Raw genomic sequence first — 25,179 nt, forward strand, 5'->3', positions numbered from 1 at the left:
CTGTCGTGCTTTGCGCCCAGGGAAAAGGAGGCAACCTCTGGCTCTCAGATGCCAATGACAGGCCCCCATTAACACTAGAAATGGAACAATCGCTTTCTGTCCTGGGAGCCCTTTCCCTGGGAGGAGTCGTCATCCGTCTGGAATCCTGGGCTGAACAAAGCACTTTCTCTGACCTGCACGTGGCAGGCACCATCTAGCTTTGCGCCCAGGGAAAAGGTGGCAGCCTTGGGCTCTCAGGTGCCAACGATGGGTCCCCGTTAACACTAGATAAATAACAATTGCTTTCTGTCCTGGCACCTTTACCCTGGGAGGAATTTTCGTCCGTCTGGAATTCTGGGCTGAAAAACGGCACTTACCCGGACCTGCAAGTGGAATGCACCGTCGAGCTTTGCACCCAGGCAAAAGGTGGCAGCCTTGGGCTCTCAGGTGCCAATGATGGGGCCCCATTACCCCTAAAAAAAGAACAATCGCTTTCTGTCCTGGCACCTTTTCCCTGGGAGGAATCTTCATTGGTCTGGAAGTCTGGGCTGAAAACGGCTCTTTCCCTTAACCGCATGTGGCACGCACCGTCGAGCTTTGCGCCTAGGGAAAAGGTGGCAGCCCTGGGCTCTCAGCTGCCAATTTTGGGGCCCCATTAAACCTAGAAAAGGCACAATCGCTTTCTGTCCTGGCACCTTTTCCCAGGGAGAAATCTTCGCTGGCCTGGAATTCTGGGATGAGAAACGGCACATTCCCGGACTTGCAAGTGGTACGCGCCGTCGGCATTTGCGCCCAGGGAAAAGGTGGCAGCCTTGGGCTCTCAGGTGCCAATGATGGGGCCCCATTACCTTTACTAAAAGCACAATGGCTTTCTGTCCTGGCACCTTTTCCCTGGGAGGAGTCTTCATTGGTCTGGAATTCTGGGCTGTAAAATGGCACTTTCTGGGACCAGCACGTGGCACGCACTGTCGTGCTTTGCGCCCAGGGAAAAGGAGGCAACCTCTGGCTCTCAGATGCCAATGACGGGCCCCCATTAACACTAGAAATGGAACAATCGCTTTCTGTCCGGGGAGCCTTTTCCCTGGGAGGAGTCGTCATCCTTCTGGAATCCTGGGCTGAACAAAGCACTTTCTCTGACCTGCACGTGGCAGGCACCATCTAGCTTTGCGCCCAGGGAAAAGGTGGCAGCCTTGGGCTCTCAGGTGCCAACGATGGGTCCCCGTTAACACTAGATAAATAACAGTCGCTTTCTGTCCTGGCACCTTTTCCCTGGGAGGAATTTTCGTCCGTCTGGAATTCTGGGCTGAAAAATGGCACTTCCCCGGACCTGCAAGTGGAATGCACCGTCGAGCTTTGCACCCAGGCAAAAGGTGGCAGCCTTGGGCTCTCAGGTGCCAATGATGGGGCCCCATTACCCCCAGAAAAAGAACAATGGCTTTCTGTCCTGGCAGCTTTTCCCTGGGAGGAATCTTCATTGGTCTGGAATTCTGGGCTGAAAACGGCTCTTTCCCTTACCCGCATGTGGCACACACCGTTGAGCTTTGAGCCCAGGGAAAAGGTGGCAGCCCTGGGCTCTCAGCTGCCAATTTTGGGGCCCCATTAACCCTAGAAAAGGCACGAGCGCTTTCTGTCCTGGCACCTTTTCCCAGGGAGAAATCTTCGCTGGCCTGGAATTCTGGGATGAGAAACGGCACATTCCCGGACTTGCAAATGGCACGCGCCGTCGACATTTGCGCCCAGGGAAAAGGTGGCAGCCTTGGGCTCTCAGGTGCCAAAGATGGGGCCCCATTACCCCTAGAAAAGGCACAATGGCTTTCTGTCTTGACACCTTTTCCCAGAGAGGAATCGAGTTCCGTCTGGAATTCTGGGCTGAAAAACGGCCCTTTCCCGGACCCGCACAGGGTATGCACCGTCGAGCTTTGCACCCAGGGAAAAGGTGGCAGCCTTGGGCTCTCAGGTGCCAATGATGGGGCCCAATTAGCATTACAAAATACACAATGGCTTTGTCTCCTGGTACCTTTTCCCAGGGAGGAATCTTCATAGGTCTGGAATTCTGGGCTGAAAAATGGCACTTTCCCGGACCCGCACGTGGAACGCTCTGTCGAGCTTTGCGCCCAGGGAAAAGGTGGCAGCCTTGGGCTCTCAGGTGTCAATTTTGGGGTCCCATTAACCCTAGAAAAGGCACAATTGCTTTCTGTCCTGGCACCTCTTCCCTGGGAGAAATCTTCATCGGCCTGGAATTCTGGGATGAGAAACAGCACATTCCTGGACCCGCAAGTGGCACGCACCGTCGAGCTTTGCGCTCAGGGAAAAGGTTGCAGCCTTCGGCTCTCAGGTGTCAATGATGGAGCCTCACTAACCCTAGAAAAGGAACAATCCCTTTCTGTCCTGACACCTTTTCCCAGGGAGGAATCTTCATCGGTCTGGAATTCTGGAATGAGAAACGGCAATTTCCCGGACCCTCACGTAGCACGCATGGTCGAGCTTTGCGCCCAGGGTATAGGAGGCAACCTTGGGCTCTCAGGTGCCAATGATAAGGCCCAATTAACCCTAGAAATGGAACAATCGCTTTCTGTCCTGGGAGCCTCTTCCCTGTGAGGAGTCTTCATCCGTCTGGAATTGAGGTCTTAAAAACGGCACTTTCCCGGACAAGAAAGTGGTCCGCGCCGTTGATGTTTGCGCCCACAGAAAAGGTGGCAGCCTTGAACTCTGAGGTGCCAATGATGGGGCACCATTGACCCTAGAAAAGGACAATTCGATTTCTGACCTGGCACCTTTTCCCTGGGAGGTGTCTTCGTCCGTCTGGAATTCTGGGCTGAAAAATGGCACTTCCCCGGAACCGCAAGTGGCACGCGCCGTCGACATTTGCGCCCAGGCAAAAGGTGGCAGCCTTCGGCTCTCAGGTGTCAATGATGGGGGTCCCGTTAACACTTGCTTTCTGTCCTGGCACCTTTTCCCAGGGAGGAATCTTCGTCCGTCTGCAAATCTGGCTTCAAAAATGGCACTGCCCCAAACCCGCACAAGGTACACACCGTCGAGCTTTGCGCCCAGGGAAAAGGGGGCAGCCTTGGGCTCTCAGCTGCCAATGATGGTGCCCCATTACGCCTAGAAAAGGCACAATGGCTTTCTGTCCTGGCACCTTTTCCCAGGGAGGAATCTTCATCGGTTTGGAATTCTGGTCTGCGAATCGACACTTTCCTGGGCCCGCAAGTGGAACGCACCATCGAGCTTTGCGTCCAGGGAAAAGGTAGCAGTCTTGGGCTCTCAGGTGCCAATGATGGGGCCCCATTACCTTTACAAAAAGCACAATGGCTTTCTGTCCTGGCACCTTTTCCCTGGGAGGAGTCTTCATTGGTCTGGAATTCTGGGCTGTAAAATGGCACTTTCTGGGACCAGCACGTGGTACGCACTGTCGTGCTTTGCGCCCAGGGAAAAGGAGGCAACCTCTGGCTCTCAGATGCCAATGACGGGCCCCCATTAACACTAGAAATGGAACAATCGCTTTCTGTCTTGGGAGCCTTTTCCCTGGGAGGAGTCGTCAGCCGTCTGGAATTCTGGGCTGAACAAAGCACTTTCTCTGAGCTGCACGTGGCAGGCACCATCTCGATTTGCGCCCAGGGAAAAGGTGGCAGCCTTGGGCTCTCAGGTGCCAACGATGGGGCCCCGTTAACACTAGATAAATAACAATCGCTTTCTGTCCTGGCACCTTTACCCTGGGAGGAATTTTCGTCCGTCTGGAATTCTGGGCTGAAAAACGGCACTGCCCCGGACCTGCAAGTAGAATGCACCGTCGAGCTTTGTGCCCAGGCAAAAGGTGGCAGCCTTGGGCTCTCAGGTGCCAATGATGGGACCCCATTACCCCTAGAAAAAGAACAATGGCTTTCTGTCCTGACACCTTTTCCCTGGGAGGAATCTTCATTGGTCTGGAATTCCGGGCTGAAAACGGCTCTTTCCCTTACCCGCATGTGGCACACACCGTCGAGCTTTGCGCCCAGGGAAAAGGTGGCAGCCCTGGGCTCTCAGCTGCCAATTTTGGGGCCCCATTAACCCTAGAAAAGGCACAATCGCTTTCTGTCCTGGCACCTTTTCCCAGGGAGAAATATTCGCTGGCCTGGAATTCTGGGATGAGAAATGGCACATTCCCGGACTTGCAAGTGGCACACGCCGTCGACATTTGCGCCCAGGGAAAAGGTGGCAGCCTTGGGGTCTCAGGTGCCAAAGATGGGGCCCCATTACCCCTAGAAAAGGCACAATGGCTTTTTGTCCTGACACCTTTTCCCAGGGAGGAATCGACTTCCGTCTGGAATTCTGGGCTGAAAAACGGCCCTTTCCCGGACCTGCACAGGGTATGCACCGTCGAGCTTTGCACCCAGGGAAAAGGTGTCAGCCTTGGGCTCTCAGGTGCCAATGATGGGGCCCAATTAGCATTACAAAATACACAATGGCTTTGTCTCCTGGTACCTTTTCCCTCTGAGGAATCTTCATAGGTCTGGAATTCTGGGCTGAAAAATGGCACTTTCCTGGACCCGCAAGTGGCACGCACCATCGAGCTTTGCGTCCAGGGAAAAGGGGGCAGTCTCGGGCTCTCAGGTGCCAATGATGGGGCCCAATTAGCATTACAAAATACACAATGGCTTTGTCTCCTGGTACATTTTCCCTCTGAGGAATCTTCATAGGTTTGGAATTCTGTGCTGAAAAAAGGCACTTTCCGAGGCCCGCACGTGGAACGTTCCGTCGAGCTTTGCGCCCAGGGAAAAGGGGGCAGCCTTGGGCTCTCAGGTGCCAATGATGGTGCCCCATTACCCCTACAAAAGGCACAATGGCTTTCTGTCCTGGCACCTTTTCCCAGGGAGGAATCTTCATCGGTTTGGAATTCTGGTCTGAGAATCGACACTTTCCTGGACCCGCAAGTGGAACGCACCATCGAGCTTTGCGTCCAGGGAAAAGGTGGCAGCCTTGGGCTCTCAGGTGCCAATGATGGGACCCCATTACCTTTACTAAAAGCACAATGGCTTTCTGTCCTGGCACCTTTTCCCTGGGAGGAGTCTTCATTGGTCTGGAATTCTGGGCTGTAAAATGGCACTTTCTGGGACCAGCACGTGGCACGCACTGTCGTGCTTTGCGCCCAGGGAAAAGGAGGCAACCTCTGGCTCTCAGATGCCAATGACGGGCCCCCATTAACACTAGAAATGGAACAATCGCTTTCTGTCCGGGGAGCCTTTTCCCTGGGAGGAGTCGTCAGCCGTCTGGAATTCTGGGCTGAACAAAGCACTTTCTCTGACCTGCATGTGGCAGGCACCATCTAGCTTTGCGCCCAGGGAAAAGGTGGCAGCCTTGGGCTCTAAGGTGCCAACGATTGGTCCCCGTTAACACTAGATAAATAACACTCGCTTTCTGTCCTGGCACCTTTTCCCTGGGAGGAATTTTCGTCCGTCTGGAATTCTGGGCTGAAAAATGGCACTTCCCCGGACCTGCAAGTGGAATGCACCGTCGAGCTTTGCACCCAGGCAAAAGGTGGCAGACTTGGGCTCTCAGGTGCCAATGATGGGGCCCCATTACCCCCAGAAAAAGAACAATGGCTTTCTGTCCTGGCACCTTTTCCCTGGGAGGAATCTTCATTGGTCTGGAATTCTGGGCTGAAAACGGCTCTTTCCCTTACCCGCATATGGCACGCACCGTTGAGCTTTGAGCCCAGGGAAAAGGTGGCAGCCCTGGGCTCTCAGCTGCCAATTTTGGGGCCCCATTAACCCTAGAAAAGGCACAATGGCTTTCTGTCCTGGCACCTTTTCCCAGGGAGAAATCTTCGCTGGCCTGGAATTCTGGGATGAGAAACGGCACATTCCCGGACTTGCAAATGGCACGCGCCGTCGACATTTGCGCCCAGGGAAAAGGTGGCAGCCTTGGGCTCTCAGGTGCCAAAGATGGGGCCCCATTACCCCTAGAAAAGGCACAATGGCTTTCTGTCTTGACACCTTTTCCCAGAGAGGAATCGAGTTCCGTCTGGAATTCTGGGCTGAAAAACGGCCCTTTCCCGGACCCGCACAGGGTATGCACCGTCGAGCTTTGCGTCCAGGGAAAAGGTGTCAGCCTTGGGCTCTCAGGTGCCAGTGATGGGGCCAATTAGCATTACAAAATACACAATGGCTTTGTCTCCTGGTACCTTTTCCCAGGCAGGAATCTTCATAGGTCTGGAATTCTGGGCTGTAAAATGGCACTTTCTGGGACCAGCACGTGGCACGCACTGTCGTGCTTTGCGCCCAGGGAAAAGGAGGCAACCTCTGGCTCTCAGATGCCAATGACGGGCCCCCATTAACACTAGAAATGGAACAATCGCTTTCTGTCCTGGGAGCCCTTTCCCTGGGAGGAGTCGTCATCCGTCTGGAATCCTGGGCTGAACAAAGCACTTTCTCTGACCTGCACGTGGCAGGCACCATCTAGCTTTGCGCCCAGGGAAAAGGTGGCAGCCTTGGGCTCTCAGGTGCCAACGATGGGTCCCCGTTAACACTAGATAAATAACAATTGCTTTCTGTCCTGGCACCTTTACCCTGGGAGGAATTTTCGTCCGTCTGGAATTCTGGGCTGAAAAACGGCACTTACCCGGACCTGCAAGTGGAATGCACCGTCGAGCTTTGCACCCAGGCAAAAGGTGGCAGCCTTGGGCTCTCAGGTGCCAATGATGGGGCCCCATTACCCCTAAAAAAAGAACAATCGCTTTCTGTCCTGGCACCTTTTCCCTGGGAGGAATCTTCATTGGTCTGGAAGTCTGGGCTGAAAACGGCTCTTTCCCTTAACCGCATGTGGCACGCACCGTCGAGCTTTGCGCCTAGGGAAAAGGTGGCAGCCCTGGGCTCTCAGATGCCAATGACGGGCCCCCATTAACACTAGAAATGGAACAATCGCTTTCTGTCCTGGGAGCCCTTTCCCTGGGAGGAGTCGTCATCCGTCTGGAATCCTGGGCTGAACAAAGCACTTTCTCTGACCTGCACGTGGCAGGCACCATCTAGCTTTGCGCCCAGGGAAAAGGTGGCAGCCTTGGGCTCTCAGGTGCCAACGATGGGTCCCCGTTAACACTAGATAAATAACAATTGCTTTCTGTCCTGGCACCTTTACCCTGGGAGGAATTTTCGTCCGTCTGGAATTCTGGGCTGAAAAACGGCACTTACCCGGACCTGCAAGTGGAATGCACCGTCGAGCTTTGCACCCAGGCAAAAGGTGGCAGCCTTGGGCTCTCAGGTGCCAATGATGGTGCCCCATTACCCCTACAAAAGGCACAATGGCTTTCTGTCCTGGCACCTTTTCCCAGGGAGGAATCTTCATCGGTTTGGAATTCTGGTCTGAGAATCGACACTTTCCTGGACCCGCAAGTGGAACGCACCATCGAGCTTTGCGTCCAGGGAAAAGGTGGCAGCCTTGGGCTCTCAGGTGCCAATGATGGGACCCCATTACCTTTACTAAAAGCACAATGGCTTTCTGTCCTGGCACCTTTTCCCTGGGAGGAGTCTTCATTGGTCTGGAATTCTGGGCTGTAAAATGGCACTTTCTGGGACCAGCACGTGGCACGCACTGTCGTGCTTTGCGCCCAGGGAAAAGGAGGCAACCTCTGGCTCTCAGATGCCAATGACGGGCCCCCATTAACACTAGAAATGGAACAATCGCTTTCTGTCCGGGGAGCCTTTTCCCTGGGAGGAGTCGTCAGCCGTCTGGAATTCTGGGCTGAACAAAGCACTTTCTCTGACCTGCATGTGGCAGGCACCATCTAGCTTTGCGCCCAGGGAAAAGGTGGCAGCCTTGGGCTCTAAGGTGCCAACGATTGGTCCCCGTTAACACTAGATAAATAACACTCGCTTTCTGTCCTGGCACCTTTTCCCTGGGAGGAATTTTCGTCCGTCTGGAATTCTGGGCTGAAAAATGGCACTTCCCCGGACCTGCAAGTGGAATGCACCGTCGAGCTTTGCACCCAGGCAAAAGGTGGCAGACTTGGGCTCTCAGGTGCCAATGATGGGGCCCCATTACCCCCAGAAAAAGAACAATGGCTTTCTGTCCTGGCACCTTTTCCCTGGGAGGAATCTTCATTGGTCTGGAATTCTGGGCTGAAAACGGCTCTTTCCCTTACCCGCATATGGCACGCACCGTTGAGCTTTGAGCCCAGGGAAAAGGTGGCAGCCCTGGGCTCTCAGCTGCCAATTTTGGGGCCCCATTAACCCTAGAAAAGGCACAATGGCTTTCTGTCCTGGCACCTTTTCCCAGGGAGAAATCTTCGCTGGCCTGGAATTCTGGGATGAGAAACGGCACATTCCCGGACTTGCAAATGGCACGCGCCGTCGACATTTGCGCCCAGGGAAAAGGTGGCAGCCTTGGGCTCTCAGGTGCCAAAGATGGGGCCCCATTACCCCTAGAAAAGGCACAATGGCTTTCTGTCTTGACACCTTTTCCCAGAGAGGAATCGAGTTCCGTCTGGAATTCTGGGCTGAAAAACGGCCCTTTCCCGGACCCGCACAGGGTATGCACCGTCGAGCTTTGCACCCAGGGAAAAGGTGGCAGCCTTGGGCTCTCAGGTGCCAATGATGGGGCCAATTAGCATTACAAAATACACAATGGCTTTGTCTCCTGGTACCTTTTCCCAGGCAGGAATCTTCATAGGTCTGGAATTCTGGGCTGTAAAATGGCACTTTCTGGGACCAGCACGTGGCACGCACTGTCGTGCTTTGCGCCCAGGGAAAAGGAGGCAACCTCTGGCTCTCAGATGCCAATGACGGGCCCCCATTAACACTAGAAATGGAACAATCGCTTTCTGTCCTGGGAGCCCTTTCCCTGGGAGGAGTCGTCATCCGTCTGGAATCCTGGGCTGAACAAAGCACTTTCTCTGACCTGCACGTGGCAGGCACCATCTAGCTTTGCGCCCAGGGAAAAGGTGGCAGCCTTGGGCTCTCAGGTGCCAACGATGGGTCCCCGTTAACACTAGATAAATAACAATTGCTTTCTGTCCTGGCACCTTTACCCTGGGAGGAATTTTCGTCCGTCTGGAATTCTGGGCTGAAAAACGGCACTTACCCGGACCTGCAAGTGGAATGCACCGTCGAGCTTTGCACCCAGGCAAAAGGTGGCAGCCTTGGGCTCTCAGGTGCCAATGATGGGGCCCCATTACCCCTAAAAAAAGAACAATCGCTTTCTGTCCTGGCACCTTTTCCCTGGGAGGAATCTTCATTGGTCTGGAAGTCTGGGCTGAAAACGGCTCTTTCCCTTAACCGCATGTGGCACGCACCGTCGAGCTTTGCGCCTAGGGAAAAGGTGGCAGCCCTGGGCTCTCAGATGCCAATGACGGGGCCCCATTAACCCTAGAAAAGGCACAAGCGCTTTCTGTCCTGGCACCTTTTCCCAGGGAGAAATCTTCGCTGGCCTGGAATTCTGGGATGAGAAACGGCACATTCCCGGATTTGCAAGTGGTACGCGCCGTCGGCATTTGCGCCCAGGGAAAAGGTGGCAGCCTTGGGCTCTCAGGTGTCGAAGATGAGGCCCCATTACCCCTAGAAAAGGCACAATGGCTTTCTTTCCTGACACCTTTTCCCAGAGAGGAATCGACTTCCGTCTGGAATTCTGGGCTGAAAAACGGCCCTTTCCCGGACCCGCACAGGGTATGCACCGTCGAGCTTTGCACCCAGGGAAAAGGTGTCAGCCTTGGGCTCTCAGGTGCCAATGATGGGGCCAATTAGCATTACAAAATACACCATGGCTTTGTCTCCTGGTACCTTTTCCCTCTGAGGAATCTTCATAGGTCTGGAATTCTGGGCTGTAAAATGGCACTTTCCCGGACCCGCACGTGGAACGCTCCGTCGAGCTTTGCGCCCAGGGAAAAGGTGGCAGCCTTGGGCTCTCAGGTGTCAATTTTGGGGCCCCATTAACCCTAGAAAAGGCACAATTGCTTTCTGCCCTGGCACCTTTTCCCTGGGAGAAATCTTCATCGGCCTGGAATTCTGGGATGAGAAACAGCACATTCCTGGACCCGCAAGTGGCACGCACCGAGTTTTGCGCTCAAGGAAAAGGTTGCAGCCTTCGGCTCTCAGGTGTCAATGATGGAGACCCATTAACCCTAGAAAAGGAACAGTCGCTTTCTGTCCTGGCACCTTTTCCCAGGGAGGAATCTTCATCGGTCTGGAATTCTGGAATGAGAAACGTCAATTTCCCGGACCCTCACGTAGCACGCATGGTCGAGCTTTGTGCCCAGGATATAGGAGGCAACCTTGGGCTCTCAGGTGCCAATGATGGAGCCCGATTAACCCTAGAAATGGAACAATCGCTTTCTGTCCTGGGAGCCTCTTGCCTGTGAGGAGTCTTCATCCGTCTGGAATTGAGGGCTGAAAAACGGCACTTTCCCGGACAAGAAAGTGGTCCGCGCCGTTGATGTTTGCGCCCACAGAAAAGGTGGCAGCCTTGAACTCTGAGGTGCCAATGATGGGGCACCATTGACCCTAGAAAAGGACAATTCGATTTCTGACCTGGCACCTTTTCCCTGGGAGGTGTCTTCGTCCGTCTGGAATTCTGGGCTGAAAAATGGCACTTCCCCGGAACCGCAAGTGGCACGCGCCGTCGACATTTGCGCCCAGGCAAAAGGTGGCAGCCTTCGGCTTTCAGGTGCCAATGATGGGGGTCCCGTTAACACTTGCTTTCTGTCCTGGCACCTTTTCCCAGGGAGGAATCTTCGTCCGTCTGCAAATCTGGCTTCAAAAATGGCACTGCCCCAAACCCGCACAAGGTACACACCGTCGAGCTTTGCGCCCAGGGAAAAGGGGGCAGCCTTGGGCTCTCAGGTGCCAATGATGGTGCCCCATTACCCCTACAAAAGGTACAATGGCTTTCTGTCCTGGCACCTTTTCCCAGGGAGGAATCTTCATCGGTTTGGAATTCTGGTCTGAGAATCGGCACTTTCCTGGACCCGCAAGTGGAACGTACCATCGAGCTTTGCGTCCAGGGAAAAGGTGGCAGCCTTGGGCTCTCAGGTGCCAATGATGGAGCCCCATTACCTTTACAAAAAGCACAATGGCTTTCTGTCCTGGCACCTTTTCCCTGGGAGGAGTCTTCATTGGTCTGGAATTCTGGGCTGTAAAATGGCACTTTCTGGGACCAGCACGTGGCACGCACTGTCGTGCTTTGCGCCCAGGCAAAAGGAGGCAACCTCTGGCTCTCAGATGCCAATGACGGGCCCCCATTAACACTAGAAATGGAACAATCGCTTTCTGTCCTGGGAGCCTTTTCCCTGGGAGGAGTCGTCAGCCGTCTGGAATTCTGGGCTGAACAAAGCACTTTCTCTGACCTGCACGTGGGAGGCACCATCTCGATTTGCGCCCAGGGAAAAGGTGGCAGCCCTGGGCTCTCAGCTGCCAATTTTGGGGCCCCATTAACCCTAGAAAAGGCACAAGCGCTTTCTGTCCTGGCACCTTTTCCCAGGGAGAAATCTTCGCTGGCCTGGAATTCTGGGATGAGAAACGGCACATTCCCAGACTTGCAAATGGCACGCGCCGTCGACATTTGCGCCCAGGGAAAAGGTGGCAGCCTTGGGCTCTCAGGTGCCAAAGATGGGGCCCCATTAACCCTAGAAAAGGCACAATGGCTTTCTGTCTTGACACCTTTTCCCAGAGAGGAATCGACTTCCGTCTGGAATTCTGGGCTGAAAAACGGCCCTTTCCCGGACCCGCACAGGGTATGCACCGTCGAGCTTTGCACCCAGGGAAAAGGTGTCAGCCTTGGGCTCTCAGGTGCCAATGATGGGGCCCAATTAGCATTACAAAATACACAATGGCTTTGTCTCCTGGTACCTTTTCCCAGGCAGGAATCTTCATAGGTCTGGAATTCTGGGCTGTAAAATGGCACTTTCTGGGACCAGCACGTGGCACGCACTGTCGTGCTTTGCGCCCAGGGAAAAGGAGGCAACCTCTGGCTCTCAGATGCCAATGACGGGCCCCCATTAACACTAGAAATGGAACAATCGCTTTCTGTCCTGGGAGCCCTTTCCCTGGGAGGAGTCGTCATCCGTCTGGAATCCTGGGCTGAACAAAGCACTTTCTCTGACCTGCACGTGGCAGGCACCATCTAGCTTTGCGCCCAGGGAAAAGGTGGCAGCCTTGGGCTCTCAGGTGCCAACGATGGGTCCCCGTTAACACTAGATAAATAACAATTGCTTTCTGTCCTGGCACCTTTACCCTGGGAGGAATTTTCGTCCGTCTGGAATTCTGGGCTGAAAAACGGCACTTACCCGGACCTGCAAGTGGAATGCACCGTCGAGCTTTGCACCCAGGCAAAAGGTGGCAGCCTTGGGCTCTCAGGTGCCAATGATGGGGCCCCATTACCCCAAAAAAAAGAACAATCGCTTTCTGTCCTGGCACCTTTTCCCTGGGAGGAATCTTCATTGGTCTGGAAGTCTGGGCTGAAAACGGCTCTTTCCCTTAACCGCATGTGGCACGCACGGTCGAGCTTGGCGCCTAGGGAAAAGGTGGCAGCCCTGGGCTCTCAGCTGCCAATTTTGGGGCCCCATTAAACCTAGAAAAGGCACAATGGCTTTCTGTCCTGGCACCTTTTCCCAGGGAGAAATCTTCGCTGGCCTGGAATTCTGGGATGAGAAACGGCACATTCCCGGACTTGCAAGTGGTACGCGCCGTCGGCATTTGCGCCCAGGGAAAAGGTGGCAGCCTTGGGCTCTCAGGTGTCGAAGATGAGGCCCCATTACCCCTAGAAAAGGCCCAATGCCTTTCTTTCCTGACACCTTTTCCCAGAGAGGAATCGACTTCCGTCTGGAATTCTGGGCTGAAAAACGGCCCTTTCCCGGACCCGCACAGGGTATGCACCGTCGAGCTTTGCACCCAGGGAAAAGGTGGCAGCCTTGGGCTCTCAGGTGCCAATGATGGGGCCCAATTAGCATTACAAAATACACCATGGCTTTGTCTCCTGGTACCTTTTCCCTCTGAGGAATCTTCATAGGTCTGGAATTCTGGCCTGAAAAATGGCACTTTCCCGGACCCGCACGTGGAACGCTCCGTCGAGCTTTGCGCCCAGGGAAAAGGTGGCAGCCTTGGGCTCTCAGGTGTCAATTTTGGGGCCCCATTAACCCTAGAAAAGGCACAATTGCTTTCTGCCCTGGCACCTTTTCCCTGGGAGAAATCTTCATCGGCCTGGATTTCTGGGATGAGAAACAGCACATTCCTGGACCCGCAAGTGGCACGCACCGTTGAGTTTTGCGCTCAAGGAAAAGGTTGCAGCCTTCGGCTCTCAGGTGTCAATGATGGAGACCCATTAACCCTAGAAAAGGAACAGTCGCTTTCTGTCCTGGCACCTTTTCCCAGGGAGGAATCTTCATCGGTCTGGAATTCTGGAATGAGAAACGTCAATTTCCCAGACCCTCACATAGCACGCATGGTCGAGCTTTGTGCCCAGGATATAGGAGGCAACCTTGGGCTCTCAGGTGCCAATGATGGAGCCCGATTAACCCTAGAAATGGAACAATCGCTTTCTGTCCTGGGAGCCTCTTCCCTGTGAGGAGTCTTCATCCGTCTGGAATTGAGGGCTGAAAAACGGCACTTTCCCGGACAAGAAAGTGGTCCGCGCCCTTGATGTTTGCGCCCACAGAAAAGGTGGCAGCCTTGAATTCTGAGGTGCCAATGATGGGGCACCATTGACCCTAGAAAAGGACAATTCGATTTCTGACCTGGCACCTTTTCCCTGGGAGGTGTCTTCGTCCGTCTGGAATTCTGGGCTGAAAAATGGCACTTCCCCGGAACCGCAAGTGGCACGCGCCGTCGACATTTGCGCCCAGGCAAAAGGTGGCAGCCTTCGGCTCTCAGGTGCCAATGATGGGGGTCCCGTTAACACTTGCTTTCTGTCCTGGCACCTTTTCCCAGGGAGGAATCTTCGTCCGTCTGCAAATCTGGCTTCAAAAATGGCACTGCCCCAAACCCGCACAAGGTACACACCGTCGAGCTTTGCGCCCAGGGAAAAGGGGGCAGCCTTGGGCTCTCAGGTGCCAATGATGGTGCCCCATTACCCCTACAAAAGGCACAATGGCTTTCTGTCCTGGCACCTTTTCCCAGGGAGGAATCTTCATCGGTTTGGAATTCTGGTCTGAGAATCGGCACTTTCCTGGACCCGCAAGTGGAACGCACCATCGAGCTTTGCGTCCAGGGAAAAGGTGGCAGCCTTGGGCTCTCAGGTGCCAATGATGGGGCCCCATTACCTTTACTAAAAGCACAATGGCTTTCTGTCCTGGCACCTTTTCCCTGGGAGGAGTCTTCATTGGTCTGGAATTCTGGGCTGTAAAATGGCACTTTCTGGGACCAGCACGTGGCACGCACTGTCGTGCTTTGCGCCCAGGGAAAAGGAGGCAACCTCTGGCTCTCAGATGCCAATGACGGGCCCCCATTAACACTAGAAATGGAACAATCGCTTTCTGTCCGGGGAGCCTTTTCCCTGGGAGGAGTCGTCAGCCGTCTGGAATTCTGGGCTGAACAAAGCACTTTCTCTGACCTGCACGTGGCAGGCACCATCTCGATTTGCGCCCAGGGAAAAGGTGGCAGCCTTGGGCTCTCAGGTGCCAACGATGGGTCCCCGTTAACACTAGATAAATAACAATCGCTTTCTGTCCTGGCACCTTTTCCCTGGGAGGAATTTTCGTCCGTCTGGAATTCTGGGCTGAAAAATGGCACTGCCCCGGACCTGCAAGTGGAATGCACCGTCGAGCTTTGTGCCCAGGCAAAAGGTGGCAGCCTTGGGCTCTCAGGTGCCAATGATGGGGCCCCATTACCCCTAGAAAAAGAACAATCGCTTTCTGTCCTGACACCTTTTCCCTGGGAGGAATCTTCATTGGTCTGGAAGTCTGGGCTGAAAACGGCTCTTTCCCTTACCCGCATGTGGCACACACCGTCGAGCTTTGCGCCCAGGGAAAAGGTGGCAGCCCTGGGCTCTCAGCTGCCAATTTTGGGGCCCCATTAACCCTAGAAAAGGCACAATGGCTTTCTGTCCTGGCACCTTTTCCCAGGGAGAAATCTTCGCTGGCCTGGAATTCTGGGATGAGAAATGGCACATTCCCGGACTTGCAAGTGGCACACGCCGTCGACATTTGCGCCCAGGGAAAAGGTGGCAGCCTTGGGGTCTCAGGTGCCAAAGATGGGGCCCCATTACCCCTAGAAAAGGCACAATGGCTTTTTGTCCTGACACCTTTTCCCAGGGAGGAATCGACTTCCGTCTGGAATTCTGGGCTGAAAAACGGCCCTTTCCCGGACCTGCACAGGGTATGCACCGTCGAGCTTTGCACCCAGGGTAAAGGTGTCAGCCTTGGGCTCTCAGGTGCCAATGATGGGGCCCAATTAGCATTACAAAATACACAATGGCTTTGTCTCCTGGTACCTTTTCCCTCTGAGGAATCTTCATAGGTCTGGAATTCTGGGCTGAAAAATGGCACTTTCCTGGACCCGCAAGTGGCACGCACCATCGAGCTTTGCGTCCAGGGAAAAGGGGGCAGTCTCGGGCTCTCAGGTGCCAATGATGGGGCCCAATTGGAATTACAAAATACACAATGGCTTTGTCTCCTGGTACCTTTTCCCTCTGAGGAATCTTCATAGGTTTGGAATTCTGTGCTGAAAAAAGGCACTTTCCGAGGCCCGCACGTGGAACGCTCCGTCGAGCTTTGCGCCCAGGGAAAAGGGGGCAGCCTTGGGCTCTCAGCTGCCAATGATGGTGCCCCATTACCCCTACAAAAGGCACAATGGCTTTCTGTCCTGGCACCTTTTCCCAGGGAGGAATCTTCATAGGTCTGGAATTCTGGGCTGAAAAATGGCACTTTCCCGGACCCGCACGTGGAACGCACCGTCGAGCTTTGCGCCCAGGGAAAAGGTGGCAGCCTTGGGCTCTCAGGTGTCAATTTTGGGGCCCCATTAACCCTAGAAAAGGCACAATTGCTTTCTGCCCTGGCACCTTTTCCCTGGGAGAAATCTTCATCGGCCTGGAATTCTGGGATGAGAAACAGCACATTCCTGGACCCGCAAGTGGCTCGCACCGTTGAGTTTTGCGCTCAAGGAAAAGGTTGCAGCCTTCGGCTCTCAGGTGTCAATGATGGAGACCCATTAACCCTAGGAAAGGAACAGTCGCTTTCTGTCCTGGCACCTTTTCCCAGGGAGGAATCTTCATCGGTCTGGAATTCTGGAATGAGAAACGTCAATTTCCCGGACCCTCACGTAGCACGCATGGTCGAGCTTTGTGCCCAGGATATAGGAGGCAACCTTGGGCTCTCAGGTGCCAATGATGGAGCCCGATTAACCCTAGAAATGGAACAATCGCTTTCTGTCCTGGGAGCCTCTTCCCTGTGAGGAGTCTTCATCCGTCTGGAATTGAGGGCTGAAAAACGGCACTTTCCCGGACAAGAAAGTGGTCCGCGCCGTTGATGTTTGCGCCCACAGAAAAGGTGGCAGCCTTGAACTCTCAGGTGCCAATGATGGGGCACCATTGACCCTAGAAAAGGACAATTCGATTTCTGACCTGGCACCTTTTCCCTGGGAGGTGTCTTCGTCCGTCTGGAATTCTGGGCTGAAAAATGGCACTTCCCCGGAACCGCAAGTGGCACGCGCCGTCGACATTTGCGCCCAGGCAAAAGGTGGCAGCCTTCGGCTCTCAGGTGCCAATGATGGGGGTCCCGTTAACACTTGCTTTCTGTCCTGGCACCTTTTCCCAGGGAGGAATCTTCGTCCATCTGCAAATCTGGCTTCAAAAATGGCACTGCCCCAAACCCGCACAAGGTACACACCGTCGAGCTTTGCGCCCAGGGAAAAGGGGGCAGCCTTGGGCTCTCAGGTGCCAATGATGGGGCCCCATTACCTTTACAAAAAGCACAATGGCTTTCTGTCCTGGCACCTTTTCCCTGGGAGGAGTCTTCGTTGGTCTGGAATTCTGGGCTGTAAAATGGCACTTTCTGGGACCAGCACGTGGCACGCACTGTCGTGCTTTGCGCCCAGGGAAAAGGAGGCAACCTCTGGCTCTCAGATGCCAATGACGGGCCCCCATTAACACTAGAAATGGAACAATCACTTTCTGTCCGGGGAGCCTTTTCCCTGGGAGGAGTCGTCATCCTTCTGGAATTCTGGGCTGAACAAAGCACTTTCTCTGACCTGCACGTGGCAGGCACCATCTAGCTTTGCGCCCAGGGAAAAGGTGGCAGCCTTGGGCTCTCAGGTGCCAACGATGGGTCCCCGTTAACACTAGATAAATAACAGTCGCTTTCTGTCCTGGCACCTTTTCCCTGGGAGGAATTTTCGTCCGTCTGGAATTCTGGGCTGAAAAATGGCACTTCCCCGGACCTGCAAGTGGAATGCACCGTCGAGCTTTGCACCCAGGCAAAAGGTGGCAGACTTGGGCTCTCAGGTGCCAATGATGGGGCCCCATTACCCCCAGAAAAAGAACAATGGCTTTCTGTCCTGGCAGCTTTTCCCTGGGAGGAATCTTCATTGGTCTGGAATTCTGGGCTGAAAACGGCTCTTTCCCTTACCCGCATGTGGCACACACCGTTGAGCTTTGCGCCCAGGGAAAAGGTGGCAGCCCTGGGCTCTCAGCTGCCAATTTTGGGGCCCCATTAACCCTAGAAAAGGCACGAGCGCTTTCTGTCCTGGCACCTTTTCCCAGGGAGAAATCTTCGCTGGCCTGGAATTCTGGGATGAGAAACGGCACATTCCCGGACTTGCAAATGGCACGCGCCGTCGACATTTGCGCCCAGGGAAAAGGTGGCAGCCTTGGGCTCTCAGGTGCCAAAGATGGGGCCCCATTACCCCTAGAAAAGGCACAATGGCTTTCTGTCTTGACACCTTTTCCCAGAGAGGAATCGAGTTCCGTCTGGAATTCTGGGCTGAAAAACGGCCCTTTCCCGGACCCGCACAGGGTATGCACCGTCGAGCTTTGCGTCCAGGGAAAAGGTGGCAGCCTTGGGCTCTCAGGTGCCAATGATGGGGCCCAATTAGCATTACAAAATACACAATGGCTTTGTCTCCTGGTACCTTTTCCCTCTGAGGAATCTTCATAGGTCTGGAATTCTGGGCTGAAAAATGGCACTTTCCCGGAACCGCACATGGAACGCTCCGTCGAGCTTTGCGCCCAGGGAAAAGGTGGCAGCCTTGGGCTCTCAGGTGTCAATTTGGGGTCCCATTAACCCTAGAAAAGGCACAATTGCTTTCTGTCCTGGCACCTCTTCCCTGGGAGAAATCTTCATCGGCCTGGAATTCTGGGATGAGAAACAGCACGTTCCTGGACCCGCAAGTGGCACGCACCGTCGAGCTTTGCGCTCAGGGAAAAGGCTGCAGCCTTCGGCTCTCAGGTGTCAATGATGGAGCCCCACTAACCCTAGAAAAGGAACAATCCCTTTCTGTCCTGACACCTTTTCCCAGGGAGGAATCTTCATTGGTCTGGAATTCTGGAATGAGAAAGGGCAATTTCCCGGACCCTCACGTAGCACGCATGGTCGAGCTTTGTGCCCAGGGTATAGGAGGCAACGTTGGGCTCTCAGGTGCCAGTGACGGAGCCCGATTAACCCTAAAAATGAAAAAATTGCTTTCTGTCCTGGGAGCCTCTTCCCTGTGAGGAGTCTTCATCCGTCTGGAATTGAGGGCTGAAAAACGGCACTTTCCCAGACAAGAAAGTGTTACGTGCCGTTGATGTTTGCGCCCATGGAAAAGGTGGCAGCCTTGAACTCTCAGGTGCCAATGATGGGGCACCATTGACCCTAGAAAAGGACAATTCAATTTCTGACCTGGCACCTTTTCCCTGGGAGGTGTCTTCGTCCGTCTGGAATTCTGGGCTGAAAAATGGCACTTCCCCGGAACCGCAAGTGGCACGCGCCGTCGACATTTGCGCCCAGGGAAAAGGTGGCAGCCTTGGGCTCTAAGGAACCAATGATGGGTCCCCATTAACACTAGAAAAATAACATTCGCTTTCTGTCCTGGCACCTTTTCCCAGGGAGGAATCTTCGTCCGTCTGCAAATCTGGCTTCAAAAATGGCACTGCCCCAAACCCGCACAAGGTACACACCGTCGAGCTTTGCGCCCAGGGAAAAGGGGGCAGCCTTGGGCTTTCAGCTGCCAATGATGGTGCCCCATTACCCCTACAAAAGGCACAATGGCTTTCTGTCCTGGCACCTTTTCCCAGGGAGGAATCTTCATCGGTTTGGAATTCTGGTCTGAGAATCGGCACTTTCCCGGACCCGCAAGTGGAACGCACCATCGAGCTTTGCGTCCAGGGAAAAGGTGGCAGTCTCGGTCTCTCAGGTGCCAATGATGGGGCCCCATTACCTTTACAAAAAGCACAATGGCTTTCTGTCCTGGCACCTTTTCCCTGGGAGGAGTCTTCATTGGTCTGGAATTCTGGGCTGTAAAATGGCACTTTCTGGGACCAGCACGTGGCACGCACTGTCGTGCTTTGCGCCCAGGGAAAAGGAGGCAACCTCTGGCTCTCAGATGCCAATGACGGGCCCCCATTAACACTAGAAATGGAACAATCGCTTTCTGTCCTGGGAGCCTTTTCCCTGGGAGGAGTCGTCAGCCGTCTGGAATTCTGGGCTGAACAAAGCACTTTCTCTGACCTGCACGTGGCAGGCACCATCTCGATTTGCGCCCAGGGAAAAGGTGGCAGCCTTGGGCTCTCAGTTGCCAATGATGGGGCCCCATTACCCCTAGAAAATGAACAATCGCTTTCTGTCCTGGCACCTTTTCCCTGGGAGAAATCTTCATCGGCCTGGAATTCTGGGATGAGAAACAGCACATTCCTGGACCCGCAAGTGGCTCGCACCGTTGAGTTTTGCGCTCAAGGAAAAGGTTGCAGCCTTCGGCTCTCAGGTGTCAATGATGGAGACCCACTAACCCTAGGAAAGGAACAGTCGCTTTCTGTCCTGGCACCTTTTCCCAGGGAGGAATCTTCATCGGTCTGGAATTCTGGAATGAGAAACGTCAATTTCCCGGACCCTCACGTAGCTCGCATGGTCGAGCTTTGTGCCTAGGATATAGGAGGCAACCTTGGGCTCTCAGGTGCCAATGATGGAGCCCGATTAACCCTAGAAATGGAACAATCGCTTTCTGTCCTGGGAGCCTCTTCCCTGTGAGGAGTCTTCATCCGTCTGGAATTGAGGTCTGAAAAACGGCACTTTCCCGGACAAGAAAGTGGTCCGCGCCGTTGATGTTTGCGCCCACAGAAAAGGTGGCAGCCTTGAACTCTGAGGTGCCAATGATGGGGCACCATTGACCCTAGAAAAGGACAATTCGATTTCTGACCTGGCACCTTTTCCCTGGGAGGTGTCTTCGTCCGTCTGGAATTCTGGGCTGAAAAATGGCACTTCCCCGGAACCGCAAGTGGCACGCGCCGTCGACATTTGCGCCCAGGCAAAAGGTGGCAGCCTTCGGCTCTCAGGTGCCAATGATGGGGGTCCCGTTAACACTTGCTTTCTGTCCTGGCACCTTTTCCCAGGGAGGAATCTTCGTCCGTCTGCAAATCTGGCTTCAAAAATGGCACTGCCCCAAACCCGCACAAGGTACACACCGTCGAGCTTTGCGCCCAGGGAAAAGGGGGCAGCCTTGGGCTCTCAGCTGCCAATGATGGGGCCCCATTACCTTTACAAAAAGCACAATGGCTTTCTGTCCTGGCACCTTTTCCCTGGGAGGAGTCTTCATTGGTCTGGAATTCTGGGCTGTAAAATGGCACTTTCTGGGACCAGCACGTGGCACGCACTGTCGTGCTTTGCGCCCAGGGAAAAGGAGGCAACCTCTGGCTCTCAGATGCCAATGACGGGCCCCCATTAACACTAGAAATGGAACAATCGCTTTCTGTCCGGGGAGCCTTTTCCCTGGGAGGAGTCGTCATCCTTCTGGAATCCTGGTCTGAACAAAGCACTTTCTCTGACCTGCACGTGGCAGGCACCATCTAGCTTTGCGCCCAGGGAAAAGGTGGCAGCCTTGGGCTCTCAGGTGCCAACGATGGGTCCCCGTTAACACTAGATAAATAACAGTCGCTTTCTGTCCTGGCACCTTTTCCCTGGGAGGAATTTTCGTCCGTCTGGAATTCTGGGCTGAAAAATGGCACTTCCCCGGACCTGCAAGTGGAATGCACCGTCGAGCTTTGCACCCAGGCAAAAGGTGGCAGACTTGGGCTCTCAGGTGCCAATGATGGGGCCCCATTACCCCCAGAAAAAGAACTATGGCTTTCTGTCCTGGCAGCTTTTCCCTGGGAGGAATCTTCATTGGTCTGGAATTCTGGGCTGAAAACGGCTCTTTCCCTTACCCGCATGTGGCACACACCGTTGAGCTTTGAGCCCAGGGAAAAGGTGGCAGCCCTGGGCTCTCAGCTGCCAATTTTGGGGCCCCATTAACCCTAGAAAAGGCACGAGCGCTTTCTGTCCTGGCACCTTTTCCCAGGGAGAAATCTTCGCTGGCCTGGAATTCTGGGATGAGAAACGGCACATTCCCGGACTTGCAAATGGCACGCGCCGTCGACATTTGCGCCCAGGGAAAAGGTGGCAGCCTTGGGCTCTCAGGTGCCAAAGATGGGGCCCCATTACCCCTAGAAAAGGCACAATGGCTTTCTGTCTTGACACCTTTTCCCAGAGAGGAATCGAGTTCCGTCTGGAATTCTGGGCTGAAAAACGGCCCTTTCCCGGACCCGCACAGGGTATGCACCGTCGAGCTTTGCACCCAGGGAAAAGGTGGCAGCCTTGGGCTCTCAGGTGCCAATGATGGGGCCCAATTAGCATTACAAAATACACAATGGCTTTGTCTCCTGGTACCTTTTCCCTCTGAGGAATCTTCATAGGTCTGGAATTCTGGGCTGAAAAATGGCACTTTCCCGGAACCGCACATGGAACGCTCCGTCGAGCTTTGCGCCCAGGGAAAAGGTGGCAGCCTTGGGCTCTCAGGTGTCAATTTGGGGTCCCATTAACCCTAGAAAAGGCACAATTGCTTTCTGTCCTGGCACCTCTTCCCTGGGAGAAATCTTCATCGGCCTGGAATTCTGGGATGAGAAACAGCACGTTCCTGGACCCGCAAGTGGCACGCACCGTCGAGCTTTGCGCTCAGGGAAAAGGCTGCAGCCTTCGGCTCTCAGGTGTCAATGATGGAGCCCCACTAACCCTAGAAAAGGAACAATCCCTTTCTGTCCTGACACCTTTTCCCAGGGAGGAATCTTCATTGGTCTGGAATTCTGGAATGAGAAACGGCAATTTCCCGGACCCTCACGTAGCACGCATGGTCGAGCTTTGTGCCCAGGGTATAGGAGGCAACGTTGGGCTCTCAGGTGCCAGTGACGGAGCCCGATTAACCCTAGAAATGAAAAAATTGCTTTCTGTCCTGGGAGCCTCTTCCCTGTGAGGAGTCTTCATCCGTCTGGAATTGAGGGCTGAAAAACGGCACTTTCCCAGACAAGAAAGTGTTACGTGCCGTTGATGTTTGCGCCCACGGAAAAGGTGGCAGCCTTGAACTCTCAGGTGCCAATGATGGGGCACCATTGACCCTAGAAAAGGACAATTCGATTTCTGACCTGGCACCTTTTCCCTGGGAGGTGTCTTCGTCCGTCTGGAATTCTGGGCTGAAAAATGGCACTTCCCCGGAACCGCAAGTGGCACGCGCCGTCGACATTTGCGCCCAGGGAAAAGGTGGCAGCCTTGGGCTCTCAGGAACCAATGATGGGTCCCCATTAACACTAGAAAAATAACATTCGCTTTCTGTCCTGGCACCTTTTCCCAGGGAGGAATCTTCGTCCGTCTGGAAATCTGGGTTCAAAAATGGCACTGCCCCAAACCCGCACAAGGTACACACCGTCGAGCTTTGCGCCCAGGGAAAAGGGGGCAGCCTTGGGCTTTCAGCTGCCAATGATGGTGCCCCATTACCCCTACAAAAGGCACAATGGCTTTCTGTCCTGGCACCTTTTCCCAGGGAGGAATCTTCATCGGTTTGGAATTCTGGTCTGAGAATCGGCACTTTCCCGGACCCGCAAGTGGAACGCACCATCGAGCTTTGCGTCCAGGGAAAAGGTGGCAGTCTCGGTCTCTCAGGTGCCAATGATGGGGCCCCATTACCTTTACAAAAAGCACAATGGCTTTCTGTCCTGGCACCTTTTCCCTGGGAGGAGTCTTCATTGGTCTGGAATTCTGGGCTGTAAAATGGCACTTTCTGGGACCAGCACGTGGTACGCACTGTCGTGCTTTGCGCCCAGGGAAAAGGAGGCAACCTCTGGCTCTCAGATGCCAATGACGGGCCCCCATTAACACTAGAAATGGAACAATCGCTTTCTGTCCTGGGAGCCTTTTCCCTGGGAGGAGTCGTCATCCGTCTGGAATTCTGGGCTGAACAAAGCACTTTCTCTGACCTGCACGTGGCAGGCACCATCTCGATTTGCGCCCAGGGAAAAGGTGGCAGCCTTGGGCTCTCAGTTGCCAATGATGGGGCCCCATTACCCCTAAAAAAAGAACAATCGCTTTCTGTCCTGGCACCTTTTCCCTGGGAGGAATCTTCATTGGTCTGGAAGTCTGGGCTGAAAACTGCTCTTTCCCTTAACCGCATGTGGCACGCACCGTCGAGCTTTGCGCCTAGGGAAAAGGTGGCAGCCCTGCGCTCTCAGCTGCCAATTTTGGGGCCCTATTCACCCTAGAAAAGGCACAATGGCTTTCTGTCCTGGCACCTTTTCCCAGGGAGAAATCTTCGCTGGCCTGGAATTCTGGGATGAGAAACGGCCTATTCCCGGACTTGCAAGTGGCACGCGCCATCGACATTTGCGCCCAGGGAAAAGGTGGCAGCCTTGGGCTCTCAGGTGCCAATGATGGTGCCCCATTACCCCTAGAAAAGGCACAATGGCTTTCTGTCCTGGCACCTTTTCCCAGGGAGGAATCTTCATCGGTTTGGAATTCTGGTCTGAGAATCGGCACTTTCCTGGACCCGCAAGTGGAACGGACCATCGAGCTTTGCATCCAGGGAAACGGTGGCAGTCTTGGGCTCTCAGCTGCCAATGATGGGGCCCCATTACCTTTACAAAAAGCACAATGGCTTTCTGTCCTGGCACCTTTTCCCTGGGAGGAGTCTTCATTGGTCTGGAATTCTGGGCTGTAAAATGGCACTTTCTGGGACCAGCACGTGGCACGCACTGTCGTGCTCTGCGCCCAGGGAAAAGGAGGCAACCTCTGGCTCTCAGATGCCAATGACGGGCCCCCATTAACACTAGAAATGGAACAATCGCTTTCTGTCCGGGGAGCCTTTTCCCTGGGAGGAGTCGTCATCCATCTGGAATTTTGGGCTGAACAAAGCACTTTCTCTGACCTGCACGTGGCAGGCACCATCTAGCTTTGCACCCAGGCAAAAGGTGGCAGCCTTGGGCTCTCAGGTGCCAACAATGGGTCCCCGTTAACACTAGATAAATAACAATCGCTTTCTGTCCTGGCACCTTTTCCCTGGGAGGAATTTTCGTCCGTCTGGAATTCTGGGCTGAAAAACGGCACTGCCCCGGACCTTCAAGTGGAACGCACCGTCGAGCTTTGTGCCCAGGCAAAAGGTGGCAGCCTTGGGCTCTCAGGTGCCAATGATGGGGCCCCATTACCCCTAGAAAAAGAACAATCGCTTTCTGTCCTGACACCTTTTCCCTGGGAGGAATCTTCATTGGTCTGGAATTCGGGGCTGAAAACGACTCTTTCCCTTACCCGCATGTGGCACACACCGTCGAGCTTTGCGCCCAGCGAAAAAGGTGGCAGCCCTGGGCTCTCAGCTGCCAATTTTGGGGCCCCATTAACCCTAGAAAAGGCACAATCGCTTTCTGTCCTGGCACCTTTTCCCAGGGAGAAATCTTCGCTGGCCTGGAATTCTGGGAGGAGAAATGGCACATTCCCGGACTTGCAAGTGGCTCACGCCATCGACATTTGCGCCCAGGGAAAAGGTGGCAGCCTTGGGGTCTCAGGTGCCAAAGATGGGGCCCCATTACCCCTAGAAAAGGCACAATGGCTTTCTGTCCTGACACCTTTTCCCAGGGAGGAATCGAATTCCGTCTGGAATTCTGGGCTGAAAAATGGCACTTTCCCGGACCCGCACAGGGTATGCACCGTCGAGCTTTGCACCCAGGGAAAAGGTGTCAGCCTTGGGCTCTCAGGTGCCAATGATGGGGCCCAATTAGCATTACAAAATACACAATGGCTTTGTGTCCTGGTACCTTTTCCCTCTG

This window comes from Pithys albifrons, chromosome 9, assembly GCF_047495875.1.
Source record: "Pithys albifrons albifrons isolate INPA30051 chromosome 9, PitAlb_v1, whole genome shotgun sequence".
Lineage (NCBI taxonomy): Eukaryota > Metazoa > Chordata > Aves > Passeriformes > Thamnophilidae > Pithys > Pithys albifrons.